General features: G+C 42.7%; 1 protein-coding gene across 1 annotated transcript in view; it reads right to left on the reverse strand.

Moving 5' to 3' along the window:
- The window catches only part of ARHGEF9 (Cdc42 guanine nucleotide exchange factor 9), a 489,098-nt gene that overhangs the window by 359,312 nt on the left and 106,808 nt on the right, over positions 1–22,978 (reverse strand). The window lies entirely within an intron of this gene.

Here is a 22,978-nt window from a genome sequence, read left to right on the forward strand (position 1 = left end):
TCTTTTTTTTTTAGAAGCACGATTTGTGTGTTTGGAAACAGCCACTGGCGAACACTAATAGATGAGGGACCCCTGTGCAAGAATTATATATGGGTCCTTTGCTTCGGAGGATTAAATGGGCCCCCTTACCTCTGCAAAGGTTGCACCAATAATATGCCTGCCCCTGGAAACAGCTACAACTTCTTGTTATAACAGGCCACTATTCTTTCAACTTTTTCTCAGCCGCTTTCACTACACCCACACTCTCTTTAATTAGAAGCTGGTTGCTAAGAAATGCTATCTGTTGCTAAAGCCCAAAGCCCAGGTCCTAACATAAAGTTACTAGCGCCGCTGCACGCTCTCACTTCATTGCTTATGCACACAGACATTTATCACTTCACTACCATGTTGGATTTAAATAGAATCTGTAACCCTTTTTAATCCGATTAGAATTTAGCTCTTCTTTTCTCATTTTGTTTCAATATATTGAGCCATTAAATATATTTACGGTATATTATTCAACTTGCTGCAGCATAAATCTTCAGAATCACTCTGCATTGAAGGACAGGCAAGCTAATACTTGTCCTCTTTAATTACATCTATCGATTTTAACCTAGTCTAAAATGGTAAAGATAAGTACAAAATTGACCCGTTATCTTTACAGTATCTTTTTCTTCCAATTGTAATTTTTGACCTCTTAAAGACAATGGGGTAGATTTAATATATTAAGACTCTCAAATTTATACACAGTTCAAACTTAGACTTGTCAGATTTACTATGAAACACATTTATCTTAGTGGCTCATGCTGTTGTAAAAATTAAAGAGAACAATTGTCAATAAAAATGATCAAATTCCAAATTCAGCAAATATTTCCCAAAAATTCCATTTGCGGCATAAAAGTTTGTCATGAATCACGGGTACTCCAATTACCCTTTACAAAGAGTGGTTATTAATGGTGCATACTCAGATTGGGCCAGGGTTACTAGTGGGGTACCACAGGGTTCTGTATTGGGCGCCCTACTATTTAATATATTTATTAATGATCTAGTGGATGGCTTACACAGTAAAATATCAGTATTTGCAGATGATACAAAACTATGTAAGGTAGTTAACACAAAGGAGGACATTTTGCAACTACAGACAGATTGGAGTAAATTGGAGAATTGGGCTGAAAAATGGCAAATGAGGTTTAACACAGATAAGTGTAAGGTTATGCACATGGGAAGGAGAAACAGATGCTACAATTACTTACTAAATGGGAAACTGCTGGGGAAATCAGACATGGAAAAAGACTTAGGCATCTTAGTCAATAAGAAGCTAAATTGGAGTGCCCAATGTCAGGCAGCTGCCACCAAAGCAAATAGGGTCATGGGATGCATTAGAAGAGGTCAGGGGACACGAGATGAAAACATAATTCTCCCTCTGTACAAATCACTCGTCAGACCACACTTGGAGTATTTTGGACGCCGGTGCTCAAGAAAGACATTACTGAACTTGAAAGGGTTCAAAGGCGGGCTACTAAAATGATAAATGGAGTTGGTTCACTACAATACCCAGAAAGGTTATCAAAATTAGGTCTATTTACTCTAGAAAAGAGAAGACTTAGGGGAGACCTAATATATATGTACAAGTATATCAGAGGGCAATACAGAGATCTCTCCAATGAACTGTTTGTACCAAGGACTGTGACAAGAACAAGGGGGCATTCTCTTCGTTTGGAGGAGAGACAATTTCTGCACCAGCATAGAAGAGGGTTCTTCACGGTAAGAGCAGTGAGGCTCTGGAATTCTCTTACTGAGGAAGTGGTGATGGCCAACTCACTGAATGAATTTAAGAAAGGAATGGATGCTTTTCTTGTGAGTAACAGTATAGAAGGTTATGAATAACATAATATTATAGGTAGATGGTTGACCCAGCTTAGGAGAAGGAATTTTTTTTCCTATGGAGAAATTGGCTTCTACTCTGTGGGTTTTTTGCCTTCCCCAGGATCAACAATGCAGAACAGCTGCACTAAAAATAGGCTGAACTAGATGGACATAAGGTCTTCCTTCAGCCTTCAAAACTATGTTACCCTTAAAAAATGTGTATACTCTGAAGTCTCCTATGACTGTATGACACCCGTATGAAGCTCTTTTAAAGGGAATCTGTCACCCTTTTTTGCCCTAGCTGCCGGCATAGACATCGGGGGCTTATCTACAGCATTCTGTAATGCTGTAGATAAGCCCCAAATGTAACCTGAAAGAGAAGAAAAACACGTTATATTATACTCACCGAGGTGGGCGGTCCGGTCCAATGGGTGTTGCGGTCCGGTCCGACGCCTCCCTTCTTCATGCGATGACGTCCTCTTCTCCCGTCCTGAAATGGCGCAGGCGCATTGCTCTGCCCTGTTGAGGGCAGAGCAGAATTCTGCAGTGCGCAGGCGCCAGACCTCTCCCGACGCCTGCGCACTGCAGGACTCTGCTCTGCCCTCAACAGGGCAGAGCAGTGCGCTTGCGCTGGAGCCATTACAGGACGGGAGAAGAGGACGTCATTCCATGAAGAAGGGAGGCGTCGGACCGGACCGCAACACCCATTGGACCGGGCCGCCCACCTCGGTGAGTATAATATAACGTGTTTTTCTTCTCTTTCAGGTTACATTGGGGGCTTATCTACAGCATTACAGAATGCTGTAGATAAGCCCCCGATGTTTATGCCGGCAGCTAGGGCAAAAAAAGGGTGACAGATTCCCTTTAAGCATGCACAACCTTAGTAATGTAATAGTGACCTCACCATAGAAACTGATAGTAACTCAGTAATAATAATTGGCCCATTTAATAACACAATGTACAGACAAATATTTCATGGTTTTTAATTTAAAAGAAAAATCTCTCTTTATCATTTGTGATTAGGAAGGCCATTCTATCCAGAACACTTACGCAACCTGATGGTGTCTGTCACGTGCCCCGTCCTGTGTGACACGGCCAGCAGGCCGGTAACTAATACAACAGGACATGGCATGTGTAATTGTCCAGTGTGACGCGGCTCGCAGGCCGGTACATAATACAACAAGACACAAGGGATAGGGAAACATTTACAACGGTGGACCCTACGATAGGGAACGGGGAACGTGGAGACCTCCTGCCCTCCCCTGAGTCAGAGTCCCTAACACTCCTAACGTTCCCTATACAGGCTCCTCACCTGTCGCCGATCAGGATACCTGTCACCCTAGCACACCCTACACCTATTCCTTACTAGGGAGCTGGGTGGTGCAGGCACTGGCCTCACCGCTGTACTAACACCAACATGAGGAAAAGTGACAAACAAGGAAACATTTAGCTTTGCTCTAATGCACTTGCTCCTGGCAACAGAGTCCAACACCTGAGTGCATCTTCCTCCCACCGTGTCCAACACCTGGGTGCAGCTCTACAGCAACAGCGCCCAGCACCCGAGTGCTGCCTTGGAGCAACAGAGTCCAGCACCTGAGTGCAGCTGTCCAGCAACAGTGTCCAGCACCTGAGTGCAACTGTCAGCAACGGAGTCCAGCACCTGAGTGCAGCTTCCAGCAACAGAGTCCAGCAACTGAGTGCATCTTCCTTTCACCGTGTCCAACACCTGGGTGCAGCTTTACAGCAACAGCGTCCAGCCCCTGAGTGCCGCCTTGGAGAAACAGAGTCCAGCACCTGAGTGCAGCTGTCCAGCAACAGTGTCCAGCACCTGAGTGCAACTGTCCAGCAACGGAGTCCAGCACCTGAGTGCAGCTTCCAGCAACAGAGTCCAGCAACTGAGTGCAGTTCTACACCATAGCTGCCACTCCACCAAGCATTGCAAGAATTCTTCACTGACACCATAGCTGCCACTCCACCATGCTTTACACGAACTCCTCCCTGACACCATAGCTGCCCCTCCAGGACTCTGCCTGAGCTGCCCTGGACTCTCCTCAGCTCCTTCCTTCACCCAGGATGGTTGGAAAAGACCAACAATATCACCGTGAGTGAGCACAACTGACACACCTTTATTGAGTAAACACACCTGTTAGTGATTCCTGTGCAATTACACTAACCACCACCCGTGGCAAAACTATCTCTAAGCACACCAGTGCAATGACCATACTGGCCACTGGGGGCAAAACTCTCTCTAAGCACAAAGCTTAGAGAGAGAAAAAAAAAGGTTACCAGTGCTCTTATCTGACATGATCCCGCATGGATCATGACAGTGTCACTGTCAGAAGTTAGGAGGGATCTCCAGAGTCATTGTGTTCAACCTACTGCTCAATGCAGGATTCACTAAACCATCTCCGACAGATATCTGTCCAGGCTCTGTTTGAAGACTTCCATTGAATGAGAACTCACCACCTCTAGTGGCAGACTGTTCCACTCATTGATCACTCTCACTGTCAAAAGTATTTTCTAATATTTATTCTGTATCTTTTCCCTTTCAGTTTCATTTCATAGCTTGTTGTGTTTCCATGTACAAAGGAGAATAACGATGATCCCTCTATACTATGACATCCCTTCAGACATTTGTAGACAGCAGTCAAGTGTCCTCTTAGCCTTCTTTTTTGCAAGCTAAACATTCCCAGATCCTTTAACGGTTCCTCGTAGCATTCGCTTTGCAGTGCGCTCACCATTCTGGTAGCTCTTCTCTGAATTTGCTCTAGTTTTTCAATGTCTTTTATAAAAGGTGGTGCCCAAAATTGGACAAGGTATTCCAGATAAGGTCTGACCAAGGAGGAGTAGAGGGTGTTAATTACTACATGTGATCTAGACTCTGTGCTTCGCTTAATACATCCCAGAACTGTGTTTGCCTTTTTTTCTGCTGCATCACACTGTTGACTGATGTACAGTCTGTGATCTATTAGTATACCCAAGTCTTTTTCACGTGAGCTGTTGCTTAGTTCTATTCCTCCCATTCTGTAGATGTAATTTTTGATTTTCTTGCCCAGATGTACAGTCTTGCATTTCTCCCTGTTAAATACCATTTTATTAGTTGCTGCCCATTGTTCAAGCTTATCTAGATCCTTCTGAATGCTTTCGCTGTCTTCTCCTAGCTTTGCATCGTCAGCAAATTTGATTAGTTTACCTTCAATTCCCTTATCTAGATCATTTATAAAAATGTTTAGCAACCCTATGACCAGAACAGAGCCTTGTGGTACCCCACTTGAAACACTCTTCCAATTGGATGTGCAACCATTTATTACAACTGTTTCAGTACGATCACTAGCCAGTCATGAATGCACCTAACCATAGCCTTGTCAGTCCCATACTTGGTCATTATATTGTTCTATAGATATGCCCCCTCTTTCCATTTGATATACATTCCTTTTTTTCTTTTTAACAAGTGTTTAAGTCCTGTGTTCATCCATCCTAGTCTCTTTAAATGCTTCCAGTTATTCCTTCTTTTTGGGATTGTTTCTGATTGCGCAGTGGGAATTTCATTTAGCAAAATCTCTCATCCTTCTTGGACATTTCTGTCCTTTGGAAAATTCAGCCATTGGACCTTTTCTTCCCTCTTGATGAGTCCATTAAAATCTGCCTTTTTGCAGTCAAACCTTAAAGTCTGAGTCCTTGCTGGTCTTCCTCCTCTTGTAAATAAAAATTCAAGTATAGCATGATTGCTGCCTCCTAAATTCCCAGCCACCTTTATTTCCTCAACCATTTCCTTCCTGTTGGTAAGAATTAGGTCGAAGTTGTCAGATCCTCTTGCTCTCTCTTATACCTTTTGAAAAATAGATGACTTCCACTGCCTCCTCACTAAAATTCTTGCCAGAGACAAAGGAGGCTAATTGTCACCTGTATTTACTAGTACAACGTTTCAGATGTTTGGTGCTAGTAGCGCTTCGGCTTCTGCTGTTTCTGTTGCTTTTCCTCTCATCTTCAGTGCTGCAGTTGCATAACACATTATCGTCTGGAGTATTTGGGTAACGCTTAGGGCTTTCTCTTCCCATTTCTAATGCTGAGCTGTAAAATCGTAAGATATTCTCACTATCCTAAAATGGCTGCTGCATGCACTGCATAGGCTTTTATACAGGCTATTGTAGTGCTATGACCAGCGCTCCTAGTCATAGAGCCATCCCTGGCGTGCTCCTGCCTCATCTATTCTCTGTGCATGCCACTCTGTGTCCCAGCGGCGTGCCTAGGGCATGTGTGCATGCACTCCCCTGTACTTAACGGGCAGTGCACGCACATATAGTTCTGTGTTATGCGGTTGGTGTGCACGCAATTTCATGTTACCATGTCCCCCGACCCTAGTCTGTTAGTATCCCATATCTTGTGTTCCCGTTAGCCCACCATAGTTAGTCCTTGTTTCCTGTGACTGCTTTGGCAGTGTCCAAAAACTGCATCTGCAGTACCTGTACCCCATGGCCACATTGGCTGTGCCTGTCAGCCACCCTGGGAGCTGAATACCCAGGCCAGAGCTGTGAACCTACCTCTGTGGTCGTCCAGTCTGCACCATGTGAACCCGCACCTGTGGCCGTCCTGTCTGCACAGGGAGAACTTGTCTCAGTGGCCATCCTGTCCGCATGGTGTGAACTTGTCACAAGTGGCCATCCTGTCAGAATTTGTCCTAAGAGGCCATTCTGTCTGAACTTGTCCCAAGTAGCCGTACTGCTTAGTCTGAGAATCTGAAGTAATGTCTCTGCCCTTTGGGGTCAGCAGCTACTGCCGGACATTGCACCTGGCAGCTATCTGCTGCACATGTCTGACCTCACCACTAGAGGCTCCGCGAACACCAAGGTAGCTGTTTAGTCATGCCCCTCCAGGGTAAGTCCGGTCTGTGGCACAGTGGGTCCACAAATCACATGTAACATGTATCATAGCGTAACAGCTATGATGGTCTTTCCTGATTTCCTATGTTGTACCATGTGATGTAAAACAAAAATTACAACCAGAATTGCTGATTATATTTAATATCGCCTTGGAAATAAAATGTGCATAAAAATATGCTTTAAAACATTCGATTCTCAGCTTCCCCAGACCCACCAAGCTACTACCATGTAATTTATTGAACCCTTTATATATTTCCCAAAAAGCACCTTTTCATGGCTTATAGATTTTTGAGTTTCCTTAAAATCAGTTTTATTGTGGGTGACTAGCCTTGCTTTACCTGGACTAATAACTGCACTAATCATGTTATCATGACCTTGTAGGCATAAGAGACATGAGTGGCAAAAGTCTTGTCACTGCCAGCTCTTTGCAAATATCAGCAGCCATTACTGCTCTTGCAAATCATGTTACTCATGCCCATAGGGCCGCGATACCATGATTAGTCCTGGAAAAACAATGTTCCCATGACTAGTCACCCACTATTTAGCATATCGCAAGGCTAGTTCTAAAATTGATTTTATGAACTTTCAAAAATCTCCCCTATAATCCATAAAAAGGGGCTTCTTAAGAAGTACATTAAAGGTTCAATAATGACATGGTGGCAGTTTCAGGTGGCTGGGGAAGCTAACAGGTTCCCTTTAAAGGGGGTTTTCAGGATTACAAAAAGATCTATACTTTTAGCATATTTTGTATAAATCAATAGTACCGGAAAATATAAGATTCTTTGTAATATCAGAAAAAATCAGCTACCTTTCCTTCTCAATCATTTCTTCCTCTGCCCCCCTGCCTCCTAATCTGACTAACTCAGACAAAATGAACTGCATATGTCATGTGACACATCACATTATCCTCTATAGGGAGAGAAGGAGAAGGGAGCAGGGAGAAGAAACAGACAGAGGAAGAAAAAAACATTGTGCAAAGCTCTTTTAACAAGTGTTTTACCGCACATCAGAACTTGATTCAGATCAAGACAGCTCAGCTGTGGTGTATAATGTCCTCCATACTGCTGCAGCTTGTCTTTATATGCTAAAGAATGAATCAAGAGCAGGAATCGCTCTCTGCTGTGCTCCTGTTAGTCTTCACCCACTAGCTCAGAGTGCATTGTAAATTAGAGATACAGCCTGTAGGTGGGAAAACTGGTGAAAAAACAGGATGCAAATCATCTAATTGCCAGAGACAGTATTCGTCCTTATATACACACAGGACAGATTATTCTGAAAAGTTACTCAAAAGTACGGTGAACATTTAAGACATTGATATCCTATCCTCAGCAATAACAGATCAGTGGGGGTGCAACGCTCAACACCTCCATCAAACAGTACAGATGTGTTCATTGTGTACTGCCTACTCCCAGGTATTTCAGCTCAGCTCCTATCTACTTTAATAGGAGCTAAGCTGCTGTACCTGAAAACAGCCACTATACAATGAACAAAGTTGAGCTGTTCTGCATCATTTACCACTTGCATTTGACTGCTGCTGAAAACAGCTGAGTTTTGGGGATGTCAAGTTTTGGAAATCTCCCCCCTGCCGTGCACTGCTATTGATGCCTGAATCTATTGTGATAACCTTGGAAAGCCTCCTTAATATCAAACTTAATAATAATGTAAAAGTAATGCAATGACGGTCTTTGGTACCTGTGGTATTAGGAGAATGCTAATCATACCAACTGTGTAGAAAAGAACATTGATGAGCATTAACATACTGATAATGCATACGAAGCAGCTTAGATCTGATCAGCCCAGCTTACAAACATCTACAGTAGTTTCCCAAACAAAGCTGTCATTTTTAGCAGCTGATGGCTACATGTAATGAGCTATGGCAGGCAGAAATAGAACAAAAGGTAACTTTTCACCATAAATTAGCTTCAGTCCAGAGGTATGATTCGGGAGGTAGGGAGGCATCCGTCACAATAATTAGGAAATTTCTAGGGGTATAACAAATGACAGCACACTGCAAAGTTGACCACATCCTTGTAGTAATTATCGGCAATGTTTCTAAAGAACATTGAAATCAGTGGCCAACCTTATTTCAATGCATATTTAGGAGTTACCACCAACACTGCCATCTAAGACTGATGCTTTAAACATTTTTGTCATCTTAACTTCAGTTAATTACAATATTTGCACCGTTTAATTTTATTTTCAAGACAACCAAGGGAAATTAACAGCCGCCACATTAAGAAATGGATTGTTAGTAGGACCCAACAGGCTAACAATGATATGTAAAAAAGAGAATATATCCACAGCAAACTCTCAATTGTAAGTGACACAGTTCAAAAGAAATACCAAAATACGCTGATCCAGATATTTTACCAAGCAAAAAATTGATGGACAGCACTCACCAGGGGTAGAAAATATGGAAAAAATGTCCTTTATTGCTCCATGCACATAGCAAAGAATCATTTTGACGGTTCATGTCTTTCTCAAGCTTATATGTATAAGTGTGAGGAAGACGTGAACCGTAAAAGATATTGTGAGGAACGAGATAGAATCCATTTTGGATTATAGGTTCAGGACATCTCCATCCACTCCTGGAATGTGCCCCCACCCTTGCATTCACCCAGGCCATAAAAGGCAATGCAATGTTTTTCTTTAATTAAAAATCCAGGGACAAGCTCTTTGAAGCTTGTTTCCCACCATTTAGCATCAGGGTGTCAACTCGCGTGCAGCTGCAGCTATAAGCAAGTTGTATTCTTTTTTCTGACTCAAGCACATGGAGACAGAGGGGTACTATAAGTCACAGCAAGGCTCTGAGATATTGAATCTGGAAAATGACCTATAATAACAGAATGCAATATCTCTGAGACTAGCCGAGCACATAATCAGAATCAGCATTCCTTCCCCCACATGCTCATATCATTTAGCCACCTCCAGCACTCTGCATTATGGAATTATGAAGCATAGCTACCAGGAATTACATGCAGTAGGCATATTTAGTCTCTATGCACAGATAAAATCCAGTGGAACCCAGTGGCAGCTCTGGACAGAAAATCATACTTTCAGATATGGGAGGAGAGAGGCTGCACAAGCCCAGGGGTGGGCACAAAGTGTGGGAGAGGACAGTCTAGGAGATAGGAGACAGCTGCTCATTCTGACCTGAGTTTTTCCACTGGCAGGAGGATCCATTACCAGACGCAGCCAGGAAAACCACGTAGCTAAGATTTGGATCTGTGATCCATCAGCACCTCCCTGTGGTCAGATGCTACATAACATGGTAATTGCAACCTATCTACATTATACCCTATCCTTGTGCTACACTCTTGACTGAATACTTGTATATTGTTCTGTAAATATATGCCTGTATATTTCTAGTGCGCCTTTTCGGTGATTAATTTTAAATTAATCTTGGGCTGCTATTTTATCTCGATTTACGAATCCCCACATCTGCACGCTCCATTGGATATTATACGCTACCCGGGTAGGTTTCTGACCTGATATAAGCCTGCTGTCGGATGTGGCTTATTTCGAATGAGTAACTGGTGGCAGAATACCGTACCGTGTTAGTGAGGAACTCTGGGAGTGACGGCCATGAGGTTTATATATATAAACCAAGCCTGGACTGGTGATGTATATCCCTCCTCACTGGGTGTGCCTCAATAACTCATACTTATAAGTGAAGCCTTTCCGATGACTAATTGCCTCAGTTCAGTTCCCTGACTGACCTTGGGCAAGTGGTGGCGCCAGAGAGCCGATCCCTGCTGGGTCCTTCTCTCCCCTCTCCCGAGGTGAGCGAAGTCGACACCCCCTTCCCCTGTGCGATCCGTAACAGATGTTTTTGCATATTTTCTATCTCTGGTGAGTGCTGTCCATCAATTTTTTGTTTGGTAACAATGCTATGTCCATGGCTAGTCAAAAAAAATAGAAGTCAACAATCATTTCCATTAATAGCATAAAAAGCATTGTCAATTGTTGGTTCCTTGAGTACCATCTATCTAGAGAGTGGATTAATTGGTTGCATTGCTGTGTATTTGTATCATACAATGCACATGTACGTTTTTACATGATATGATACATCCTTTTTTGAGAGATTGCCGACAAAATTCCTGCGACAGAAAATCCATCCCATATATCAGATTAAGGCTGGAGTCACATGCATGTAAAAAATTGTTCCGATGTTGATACAGAAAAGTAGGACGAGTATCATGCAAGCACAATGCGATTTTTCTCATCAAGCATCTCTATGACATGAGTATACAATCCGTATGCTATGCGTTTTCAACATCAGCTTTTACATACTGTAATTCTCTGTCATTTAAAGCTAGTTTACAAACTAATAAAGCAATCTTATATACAGATAGATAGATAGATAGATAGATAGATACATAGGATATATGTTCGGTAGATATCTAATGTCGCAAGCCCCCTATATATAATAAACTAGCACTCTTTAGTACCTTTCATGTGGCATTAAAGGGTGTTTAGCCTTATTTAGCCTATCTATAATAATAAATGCCCTAAGCAGCTTCCGGTTGCAACAACTTCCGTCCAGTTGTAACCGGTGACGTCACCGCACACCTCTTTCCATGTTAACCCTCAACACACCACTCCTCCTCAACACACACTCCTCTCATCTTTCACCATCTCCACTCACGTCCACTCACTCTTTCACTCCACATACGACCCCTTCTCTCACTCCGTCTCTCATACTCACGCCGTCATCGCCGCTGATCCACGATCCCCGACATCTTCTTCCGACGGCATCCACGCCGGCGACATGTTCTTGCGGCGACGCCATTTTGGATCGGCGAAATCCCGCGATACTCAAGATGGCGTCGCCGCAAGAACATGTCGCTGGCGAGGACGATGTCGGGATCCAAAATGGAGTCGGCGAAAACTCGCGAGATTTCGCCGACGCCATTTTGGATCCCGACGGCATCCACGCTGGCGACATGCTCTTGCGGCGACGCCATCTTGAGTATCGCGGGATTTCACGATACTCAAGATGGCGTCGCCGCAAGAACATGTCGCCGGCGTGGAGGACGTCTGGATCCAGGATGGCGCCGGCGGAAGAAGATGTCGGGGATCGTGGAGCAGCAGCGATGACGGCGTGAGTATGAGAGACGGAGTGAGAGAAGGGGTCGTATGTGGAGTGAAGGAGTGAGTGGACGTGAGTGGAGATGGTGAGAGGAGTGTGTGTTGAGGAGTGTGTGTGTTGAGGGTTAACATGGCAAGAGGTATAGCATCGGGCCATAATCTAGTTAAATAAATAATTAAAGAATGGTGTGAGGTCCCCCTTATTTTTAATAACCAGCTGAGGGAAAGCAGACAGCTGTGAGCTGGTGCTATTATTCTGGGAAGGGGCCACTATCAAAGGACCTACCAAGCCTATTAATATCAGCACACAGCTGTCTGCGTACCCTTTCCTGGTTATTAAAAAGGGGATCCAAAAAAACATGACCTGGGGGTCCCCCTTTTTTTAATAACCAGCAAAGGCTAAGCAAACAGCTGTGGGTTGATATTAATAAGCTGGGAAGGGGCCACGGATATTAGCCCACTCTCAGACTAATAAGATCAGCCCTCAGCCACCCCACAAACAAATTCTAGTTCTTAGCCTTGGTTCTTCCCAATTTCTCGGGTGCGTTGGCAATCGGGGTAAGATTTTTGAGGTTGATGTCATTTGTGTAATGTCTCCTGACATCAAGCCAGGGGTTAGTAAAAAAAAAGAGGTGTCTATCATACACCCCCATTACTATCTCCATATTGAAAAGAAATAAACACATACACAGATAAATGTCCTTTAATCGTAAAAAGCACTCCCCAACCCTCTTTTATCCATTTATTACCATACAAAAAAAAATAATACAAAGTGGTTCGCAGTAAATCCATCCCATATCCCACAACGATCCTCGACTCTGCTTTATCTGGATGCTGTGGTGAGTGGTGTTAGCATTAGGTACACAGGCCGTGCCGATGTATGCAGAAGCCTCCTCATGCGTCGTTTTGACGGTGCGGTGACCTGCACCGAATGCAACATGTTGTATTTTGGTGTGGTCGCCGCACCGTCAAAACGATGCATGCTGAGGCATTCACATACATCAGCACGCCCTGCGTACCTAATGCTAAAGATAGGGTACCCAGGCCACATGCTGACGGAGGCGGAGCTGACCGGAGGAGGTGCAGCCGTGGTCGGAGCTTCACGGAGGAAGTCCGCAGCCCTCTGCAACTCCTCCATAAGCTAGTGTGAAACTAGCCTTAAATTGGCTGGTGTGATCCGATTCTCGCAAACGCAGCATACTGTGACTTTTTTTCTCACTACAGTCCGAGCTGAAAAAAAATTTGCAGATGTGCAGACTCATTTACTAACATAGGTCAGAGTGCAATGTGATTTTTTTTCTCACATTGCACTCGTCCGATTTATACGGTAATGTGAGCGGGCCCTAAGGGTTATTTCTGAAAAGTGACTGGATTTTTTTTCAACCCCTATTTAAATGAATGGGACTGCCACCGAAATTTCTGTGTGTACTGTGATAAAACGCTCCGGGATCGCCTTTGCTGGGGTCAAAGGCCAAGTGGGTTTAGCATGAAACTCAGATGCACAGCCGGGATCCGGACTTAACTGACACTGGGTCAGATTTATTTCAGGTGAAAGCAAAACATACAGAAAAATAAAGCATAAAACAAAAACCTTGCCTGTCCGGCACTAACTAAACAGGGTCCGATCAAACTACCAACTGGAGGGCTTCTCCCATCCAGCCAAACCACGGTTACCATGAGCCCTGCTTTCACTCACAAGGGTCGCTCACACAGACATGCTCTCTGTGTTCCCCAGGCTGAGCAACTAACACCACCTGGCATCCTTTTATATCCGTCTCCCATTACTCATTAGTCATCAGGTGAGATACTGACCAGACTAGGCCACATAGGAAAGGTATCTGGGCGAGATATACCTGCCTTCATCCACTATTCCCCCATGATTCTCACAGTACTTAATCTTAGAAAAAAACTAAAATATTTAATATACCAGGCAAAATAGCTACAGGGAGAGGAAGAGAGAAGAACAAAATGGAACCAATACCTAACCATTTTATAATTTCATTAGGAACACCATAATGGAAATCTATCAGTCATTCAAATATGGTACTTCACATAAGGATGTCTTTAAAGTAGCCAAAAAATGGCATCACGCTTAGTGAACAGTCCTCCACTTTGAAACAGTAAGTAGAGGAGCACCATTGACTAATTGGCCAATCAGCATCTCAGAATTCTGATTTTAAAGTATAGCTGTTGTTTTCAGATAACTTTTCAAAAAAGCTGTCATGTGGGTATGAGGAGTATCACTGTGTCTGGCCATTATATCACTTATATTCTGCTTTTTTGTACCATTTTTCCTCACAGCAGACTCTATCACATAATTTGCATCTGACTCTGAGCTAGCTAATGGGTGAGGACTAGTGTTGAGCATTCCGATACTGCAAATATCGGGTATTGGCCGATATTCGCTGTATCGGAATTCCGATACAGTAAAAGCTGCGTGGGAAATTTCTCACACGGCAATGCCATAAAATGAGACTAGGGACTTTTTTTTTTTTACAGTGGTGGAGGAATACAGTGCGGAAGGATACCTACCTCCCGTCATTGGTTTCCTGGAGCCCCTAGAGAACGGTAGCATCAGCTGATGCTGCTGTTCTCCACGCAAGATCGTCGTGGGACACTCGTGGACTTCTGCGGATCAGGGGTAAGTATATTGGTGGTTTGTTATTTTAATATTTATTCCACAGATGACAATGGCTTCGGGGATCAAAGTGACAAGTGATGGTGAGTGTGTACTCTATGTTATATGTACTGTATGTCTATATGTATGTATTGTATGAATGTATTGTATGTAGTATATATGTATGTTGCATGCATGTAGTATATATGTAGTATATATGTAGTATGCATGTTGCATGCATGTGGTATATATGTAGTATGTATGTCTGTTGCATGAATGTAGTATACATGTATGTTGCATGCATGTAGTATATATGTAGTATGCATGTTGCATGCATGTAGTATATATGCAGTATGTATGTAGTATGTATGTTGCATGTACTATATATGTAGTATATATGTATGTTGCATGCATGTAGTATATATGTGGTATGTATGTAGTATGCATGTTGCATGCATGTAGTATATATGTTGTATATATGTATGTTGAATGCATGTGGTATATATGTAGTATGCATGTAGTATATATGTGGTATATATGTAGTATATATGTGGTATATATGTAGTATGTATGTTGCATGCATGTAGTATGCATGTTGCATGCATGTAGTATATATGTAGTATGTATGTTGCATGTGGTATATATGTAGTATATATGTATGTTGCATGTATGTAGTATATATGTGGTATATATGTAGTATGCATGTTGCATGCATGTAGTATATATGTTGTATATATGTATGTTGCATGCATGTGGTATATATGTAGTATGCATGTAGTATGTAGTATGTATGTATGTATGTTGCATGCATGTAGTATATATGTAGTATGTATGTTGCATGTAGTATATATGTATGTTGCATGCATGTAGTATATATGTAGTATGTTGCATGTAGTATATATGTTGTATATATGTATGTTGCATGCATGTAGTATATATGTTGTATATATGTAGTTTGCATGTTGCATGCATGTAGCATATATGTTGTATGTATGTTGCATGCATGTAGTACATATGTTGTATGTATGTTGCATGCATGTAGTATATATGTAGTATGCATGTTGCATGTAGTATATATGTAGTATATATGTATGTTGCATGCATGTAGTATTTATGTGGTATATATGTAGTATGCATGTTGCATGCATGTAGTATATATGTAGTATGCATGTTGCATGTAGTATATATGTAGTATATATGTATGTTGCATGCATGTAGTATATATGTGGTATATATGTAGTATGCATGTTGCATGCATGTAGTATATATGTAGTATGCATGTTGCATGTAGTATATATGTATGTTGCATGCATGTAGTATATATGTAGTATGTATGTTGCATGCATGTAGTATATATGTTGTATATATGTATGTTGCATGCATGTGGTATATATGTAGTATGCATGTAGTATATATGTAGTATGTATGTTGCATGTAGTATATATGTAGTATATGTTGCATGTAGTATATATGTAGTATATATGTATGTTGCATGCATGTAGTATATATGTAGTATGTATGTTGCATGTAGTGTATATGTTGTATATATGCATGTTGCATGCATGTAGTATATATGTAGTATGCATGTTGCATGCATGTAGTATATATGTAGTATGCATGTTGCATGCATGTAGTATATATGTAGTATGCATGTTGCATGCATGTAGTATATATGTAGTATGCATGTTGCATGTATGTTGCATGCATGTAGTATATATGTAGTATGCATGTTGCATGTAGTATATATGTAGTATGCATGTTGCATGCATGTAGTATATATGTAGTATGTATGTAGCATGTATGCAGTTGTATGTTGCATGTATGTAGTATGTATGTAGCATGTATTTTTTTTTTTTTGTACATTCAACACATTAGCCGGATGATGGGACTACTACTGTCCCATCATTGGCTAATGTGTCAATCACCGTCATGGTAGCAGCCATCGCCCGATGGGACTTGTAGTCACATCGGACGATCCTGCACAGACCCCCGCAGCCTGCACAGACCCCCGGACAGTCGGTACAGACCACCGGCAGGCCGGCACAGCCCACCGGCAGGCCGGCACAGACCCCCGCAGCCTGCACAGACCGCCAGACAGTCGGTACAGACCACCGGCAGGCCGGCTCAGCCCCCCGGCAGGCCGATACAGACCCCCAGACAGTTGGTACAGACCACCGGCAGGCTGGCACATCCCCCCGGCAGGCCGGTACAGACCCCGGCAGTTTGCACAGACCCCTGGGCAGTCGGCACAGACCCCCGTCAGGCCGGCACAGACCCCCAGAAGGTCCGTACACCCCCCCAAGAGGCTGTACAAGGACAGAAAAGGGTTCTTCTTATCCCGATACCAGAAGTCCCATAGACTTGAATGGGACTTCTGGTATCGGAATTGGCGATACCTGATACTTTTTTCGTACCGGGCTGATACCATCCGATCCGATATTTTAGGGTATCGGATGGTATCGCTCAACACTAGTGAGGACTAACTGCTATGATGTCTCCTATACACAGCACAGAGATACAGATTGTTGCTGTACTTTCTTTGCAGTGCCAAGAAAAAACTGTAATGACAGCATTACAGAGCAGTAGAGCAGTATTGAGCTGTGCAAGTGTGAATCCAGCATTGAAGTGGTATACGATTTCTAGTCCACAGCTCAGACTGCATGTACAACATGCCAAAGAACATCTGGGGTTATGTCTCCAAAATGTTTAGAACAACCTTCATGAAACATTCCTTCATCAACTGTACCTAGAAGAAATGATGCTGTTCTGAAGGCAAAGGGCGGTCACACCAAATATTGATTTTATTTATATTTCTTTTTTGTTCATTCACTTTGCCTTTGCACTTTTTTAATTGATTAAAAGATCTATTAACACTTCTATTTTTTAAAGCATTCTTAATTTACAGGCTTTTTCAATACCTGCCTAAAATGTTTGGACAGTACTTTATTTATAAATAAATATATATATACAAATATATAAACCAGTAAGAACACATTTACATATGCATTTGAATAGTAATGCTTTTCATTTATAATACATACTGTTGCAGAACAGAACATTTTCCATCCCATTAAACAAAAAGCACAAAATGTACATGAGCCAAGCTCTTACCTAGAAATATATTGTATGGCAGTTCATTCATAATGTGACGTGGAATCATTTATGAGTGGTCGAGCAACATTTAATTGAAATTTTAAAATTAACTAAAGGTAGCTTGGAGGATTGGATCCCCAAAACACCCAATTTACATGCGTGACATAAAGAAATGCTCTCGGTTGACAACCTACTTGAGAGACTAAATTTCAGTTTCTATTAATTAAATAGCCATAAAATGTGTGGTACATAGATAAAAAGTGAGGGAATAAAATGAATTTATTTTCTCTTGAAGGCAAAAATAAAGGAAACTCAAGACTTCTCAATGACTTAGTACAGAAAGAGAACTTTTTTTGAGCTACAAATTAACAAAACATAAGACAAGAAGCTACATTCTAGACAAGACAATTGGGGAGTTTGTTTATTAGGCTGTAAGTTAGGGATGAGCGGACCAGTGGAACTTCGGGTTCTGGTACTAGAACCAAACTTTATTCCAAAGTTCAATGGAGACCAGAACTTTTGAGCTGGTAAATTCTCTCTCTCTGCTCTCTCCGGAATTCCCCCAAAAGTCCGAACATTGCAATGGGAAAAGTCTGTTGTTCAGACACATCCCTGGAATCATGGTTTCTGTCCTTACATTATGATACTGCAAGGTGCACAGGGCAGTAGTCATGGTCAATGGGCTGCATTCCCATGCCCTGACACCCCACAGATAAATCATGTTACAGTGTGCTGTCTTGTGAAAGGTGCATTACACTCTGTTGCTGGCCATAGGCCTCCGCTGTAGGCGGTTCGTCATGCTCAGGAACAGCCGCACATGACTCAGGGGACACCGAGATCGTTTCAACAGTTAACAGTTTACTTAACAGTTGAAGTACATCAGATTTTATCACGTAGCATAGCACACCTTTGTTTCTTGTTTCAATAAGGGTCCTGTTTCACATAGCAACGCACCAGCGATCCCGACAACGATACAACCTGGTAGGGATCGCTGGTGCGTCACTACATGGTCACTAGTAAGCTGCCAAACAGGCAGATCTCTTCAACAACGCACCAGTGACCCCGACAACGATACAACCTGGTAGGGATCACTGGTACGTTGCTACATGGTCGCTAGTAAGCTGCCAAACAGGCAGATCTCTTCAACAACGCACCAGTGATCCCGACAACGATACGACCTGGTAAGGATCGCTGGTGTGTTGTCACACAGCAGCTATTCTGAACGATTCCAGCCTGCGTCCTTGAGTTCTGCATTGCCAACGAGGTCGCTCGTCGGCATCAAACACAGCGATGCATGCTGGCCAGCGGGATGCCGACGATGAAAAAATGGCCCAGGACATTCCAGCACGATCAGCGATATCCAGCGGGGGGGGCCGGTCACCGCTATGTGTCACATGTAGCGAGATCGCTGGCGAGGAATGTGAGGAACTGAAAATACTTTCCCAGCACAGATGACTAGTTACCTCAATTTATGTTGTATTTACATGCAATGACCTTATCTGGTGGGGGAATATGTGCCTTTCTTTCTCTCGGCAGGGGGGCCACTTGGATTCACACCACTCCAGACTGGCCGGAGACTTCACTGGCTGTGAATTCAATGTACATTGGTGAAAGGGGTTGGAAGTAGAGTTGAGAGACTTGATGGGGGAGAGCAGTTGTGTCTGGGGATCTGAAGCGAAAGGAGCAGAGTTAAGGCCGCTCCTGGAACCCATGAATGGACTATCGAACTTGGAGCTAAGTTCTCGGGCTTCGGTCGTGAGATCTATATTCCCCTAGGAATTATCCCATGGACTATTTTTACTGACTTATTGCTGATCCCGTGGACTGGGGCATTACATTGGGGTCATCTACCTGGACTTACTGAAATGCTTGTATGGATACAAATAAAACTTGTTGCATCGTTAACCTGCCTAGTTGATTACTAACACCCACAACTCTAGATCTTCACAAGTGGTGGCAGCAGTGGGATCACCTATCTCTGAACAGCGTAACAGAGAAAGTTACTGATGGTGACTTGGCAGAAGAGATCCATCTACAAGAGACTCAAGTAGGAGCAGCCGAGAGCCCTGTGCTCTGGGAGAGAGCTGGAGTGGTCGATAGCGGACAACCGGATGGCCCTAATTCAACACTTGGATGAGTGGGATCGAGAACACCCACAGGAGTGGGAATGGTCTGCGGGTGTCATGTGCGTTTGGAGAGCCACTGATGTACCTAAACTATTGAAACTCCCCACAAGTGACCCCATTTTGGAAACTAGACCCCCCACGGAACTTATCTAGATGTGTGGTGAGCACTTTGAACCCCCAAGTGATTCACAGAAGTTTATGACGCCCAGACGTGAAAATAAAAAAAATCATTTTTTTCCACAAAAATGATATTTTTGCCCCCAATTTTTTATTTTCCTAAGGGTAACAGGAGAAATTGGACCCCAAAAGTTGTTTTGCAATTTGTCCTGAGTAGGCTGGTACCCTATATGTGGGATAAAACACTGTTTGGGCGCATGGCAGAGCTTGGAAGGGAAGGAGCATCATTTGACTTTTTCAACGCAGAATTGGCCGGAATTGAGATCCGACGCCATGTTGCATTTGGAGAGCACCTGATGTGCCCAAACAGTGGAAACCCCCAATTCTAACTCCAACCCTAACCCCAACACACCCCTAACCCTAATCTCAGCCCTAACCCTAGCCCTAACCCTAATGGGAAAATGGAAATAAATACATTTTCTTTTAATTTTATTATTTTTTGCTAACTAAGGGGGTGATAACGGGGGGTTTGATTTACTATTTATGGCGGTTTTTATATTTGGCAGCTGTCATAGGCTAAAAGACGCTTTTTATTGTAAAAATAGTTTTTGCATCACCACATATTGAGAGCTATAATTTTCACGTAATTTTGAACCACTGAGTCAAGTGAGGTCTTATTTTTTGTGGGACGAGTTGACATTTTTATTGGTATCATTTTCGGGCATGTGACATTTTTTGATCGCTTTTTATTCCGATTTTTGGGACACAGAATGAACGAAAACCAGCGTTTCATGAATTTCTTTTGGGCGGTGCGTTTACACTGTTCCGCGTGCAGTAAAATTGAGAAAGCGGTTTTCTTCTTCGGGTCAGTACGGTTACAGCGATACCTCATTTATGTCGTTTTTTTAAGTTTTGGCGGTTTTATGCAGTGAAGACTATTTTATATAAAAAATAATTATTTTTGCATCGCTTTATTCTGCGAGCTATAACTTTTTTATTTTTTCGCTGATGATGCTGTATGGTGGCTCGTTTTTTGCTAGACAAGATGACGTTTTCAGCGGTACCATGGATATTTATATGCGTCTTTTTGATCGCGCGTTATTGCACTTTTTGTTCGGCGGTATGATAATAAATCATTATTTTTTGCTTCGTTTTTTATTTTTAATTTTTAAGGGGTTCGCTAAAGGGGTTAACTAATGCGACAGTTTTACAGGGCAGGTTGGTTCGGACGAGGCGATACCTAATATGTGTACTTTTATTTTTTAATTTTTTTTATTTCCAAAAAATGAATTTATTTGGGAATATTTTTTTTTTCTAATTTATTTAGCGATTTTTTTAAAATTAATTTTACGCTTTTTTTTTAACTTTATTAGGTTGTCCCAGGGGGGACATCACTGTCCTGTGACAGATCGCTGATCTGTCACATCACAGATCACTGTGACAGATCAGCAATCTGTCACAGGCAGTGCTGCAGACTTCCTCATGCCTGCGCTTTGCAGGCACTGAGGAAGTCAGCTCCCTACAGGCCCCCGAAGGTCCTTATCGCCATCTTGGATCCGGGGACCTGTAGGGAAGAGACCCCAGCAGCAGCGCTGCACACTGCGCTGCTCCGGGGGGCTCAGGGAAACACGGAGGAAGCCCCCTCCCTGCCGATGCTTCCCTTTAACCCCCGGTACACCGCGATCGTGTTTGACCGCAGTGTGCAAGGGTTTAACGTGACCGCCCCTGACACATTGTGCCAGGTGTCAGCTGTGATAATCAGCTGACACCCGGCCGCGATCAGCGGCGCTCACCACGTGAGCGCCGCTGATCTCACTAGATGTACTATTCCGTCCTTGGGACTTAGGTCCCAGGTCACATGGACGGAATAGTACGTCCAATATAGGGAAGGGGTTAACAAGCTTTAGTGCAAATTTTGTGATCCACATTCTTCTCTAGTCTTTCTGTATTTATTTGCAATAACTATGTCATTTACCTATTATATACCTGTTAAATCTAATTTAACCATTTGTCACCTGCCTTGTTTGTTATAATAAGAAATGGTAAGACCAGCGCTGAGTCTTCAGGTAACATTAACCTAACAGCTTAAATTTGCCCTATAACTATACTTTTCATTGCTACATGCTTTTTTGGTTATTATGTATTACTAGCATAATATATCTACTCTAGCTTTTATTAGAATGTGATAGTTGTGCCCCTGGTACTGCCTTTTTGAGCACTCCTCTATCCTATAGCACTTAATTTTCTTTCTAACAGCACAAAATAGGCTACAATCAATGGAATAAAGACCTGCTAGAGAAATCTCATAAGTTTTCAGTGTGACAACTTTCTGTGTCGCTCACTCTTTCTGTGACAGATTTTTGCCTGCCAAGTAAATAATTAATATTAAATACTGTATATTCAATGGTTCTGATCTTTGGTGACCTCTAGTGGTCACTCTGACCCGTTTCTTGGCAGGAAACTTGCAATGTGTCAAATTAAGGATTTGTAATTTCCAATATGATCACTGATAATGTATTTATTGGTTACCATGAGTATTAATTACATGTTTGTGAGCATTTAGTTGCAACAGAGAAAGGGTTAATCTGTTTGCGTCTTGTAATGAGTTCTTTCTGGCTGTACCACGGATATGAATTGTCAGATTACATCTCTGGATCAGGCTCACACCTCCCCGCCAGTCACTCTGGATTATCCCTCGTTTGTAGAGGAGATAATTTCTCCTCCATGCCCGTTCAGCACTTTTGTCATTAAAACGGCGCCTGGGGCAGGTACCTTGCGTGGGCTGCAGTAGAGACGATGATGTCGGCTGAGAACTGCCGCAATCGCACAGGTCTGCCTAGTTGAGCCCGGGATACATCTTCTCATGCTTTTCTGCAGTCCATGCATTATGCATAGGACATGTCAGCAGTAATTAGGTTAATATAATAAAATAGACATGGGTGCTATTCCACAAATTTTAAAAGAACATGGTCTTTAATGGCAAGAAGCCTTCTTCAATGTCAAAGGTTCCTGAGAAAATCTTCCAGTCCCCTAAATACACTGTAGGCATCAACCAATAATGCTTAGCCATGGATCACTAGGTCACGAAACATCAGAAGCAGCCATTACCTTGTACTTGAGCGGTCACTTACACAGTATCTGGGGGGGATTCTCCAAGAGTGTAGGCGCCCAAAGCAGAGAAACCAAAATGGCCCTGGTGATATACTCGA

Source organism: Dendrobates tinctorius, unplaced genomic scaffold (genome assembly GCF_039654945.1).
Source record: "Dendrobates tinctorius isolate UK_male_01 unplaced genomic scaffold, ASM3965494v1 ptg000154l, whole genome shotgun sequence".
In the NCBI taxonomy this organism is placed as follows: Eukaryota; Metazoa; Chordata; class Amphibia; order Anura; family Dendrobatidae; genus Dendrobates; species Dendrobates tinctorius.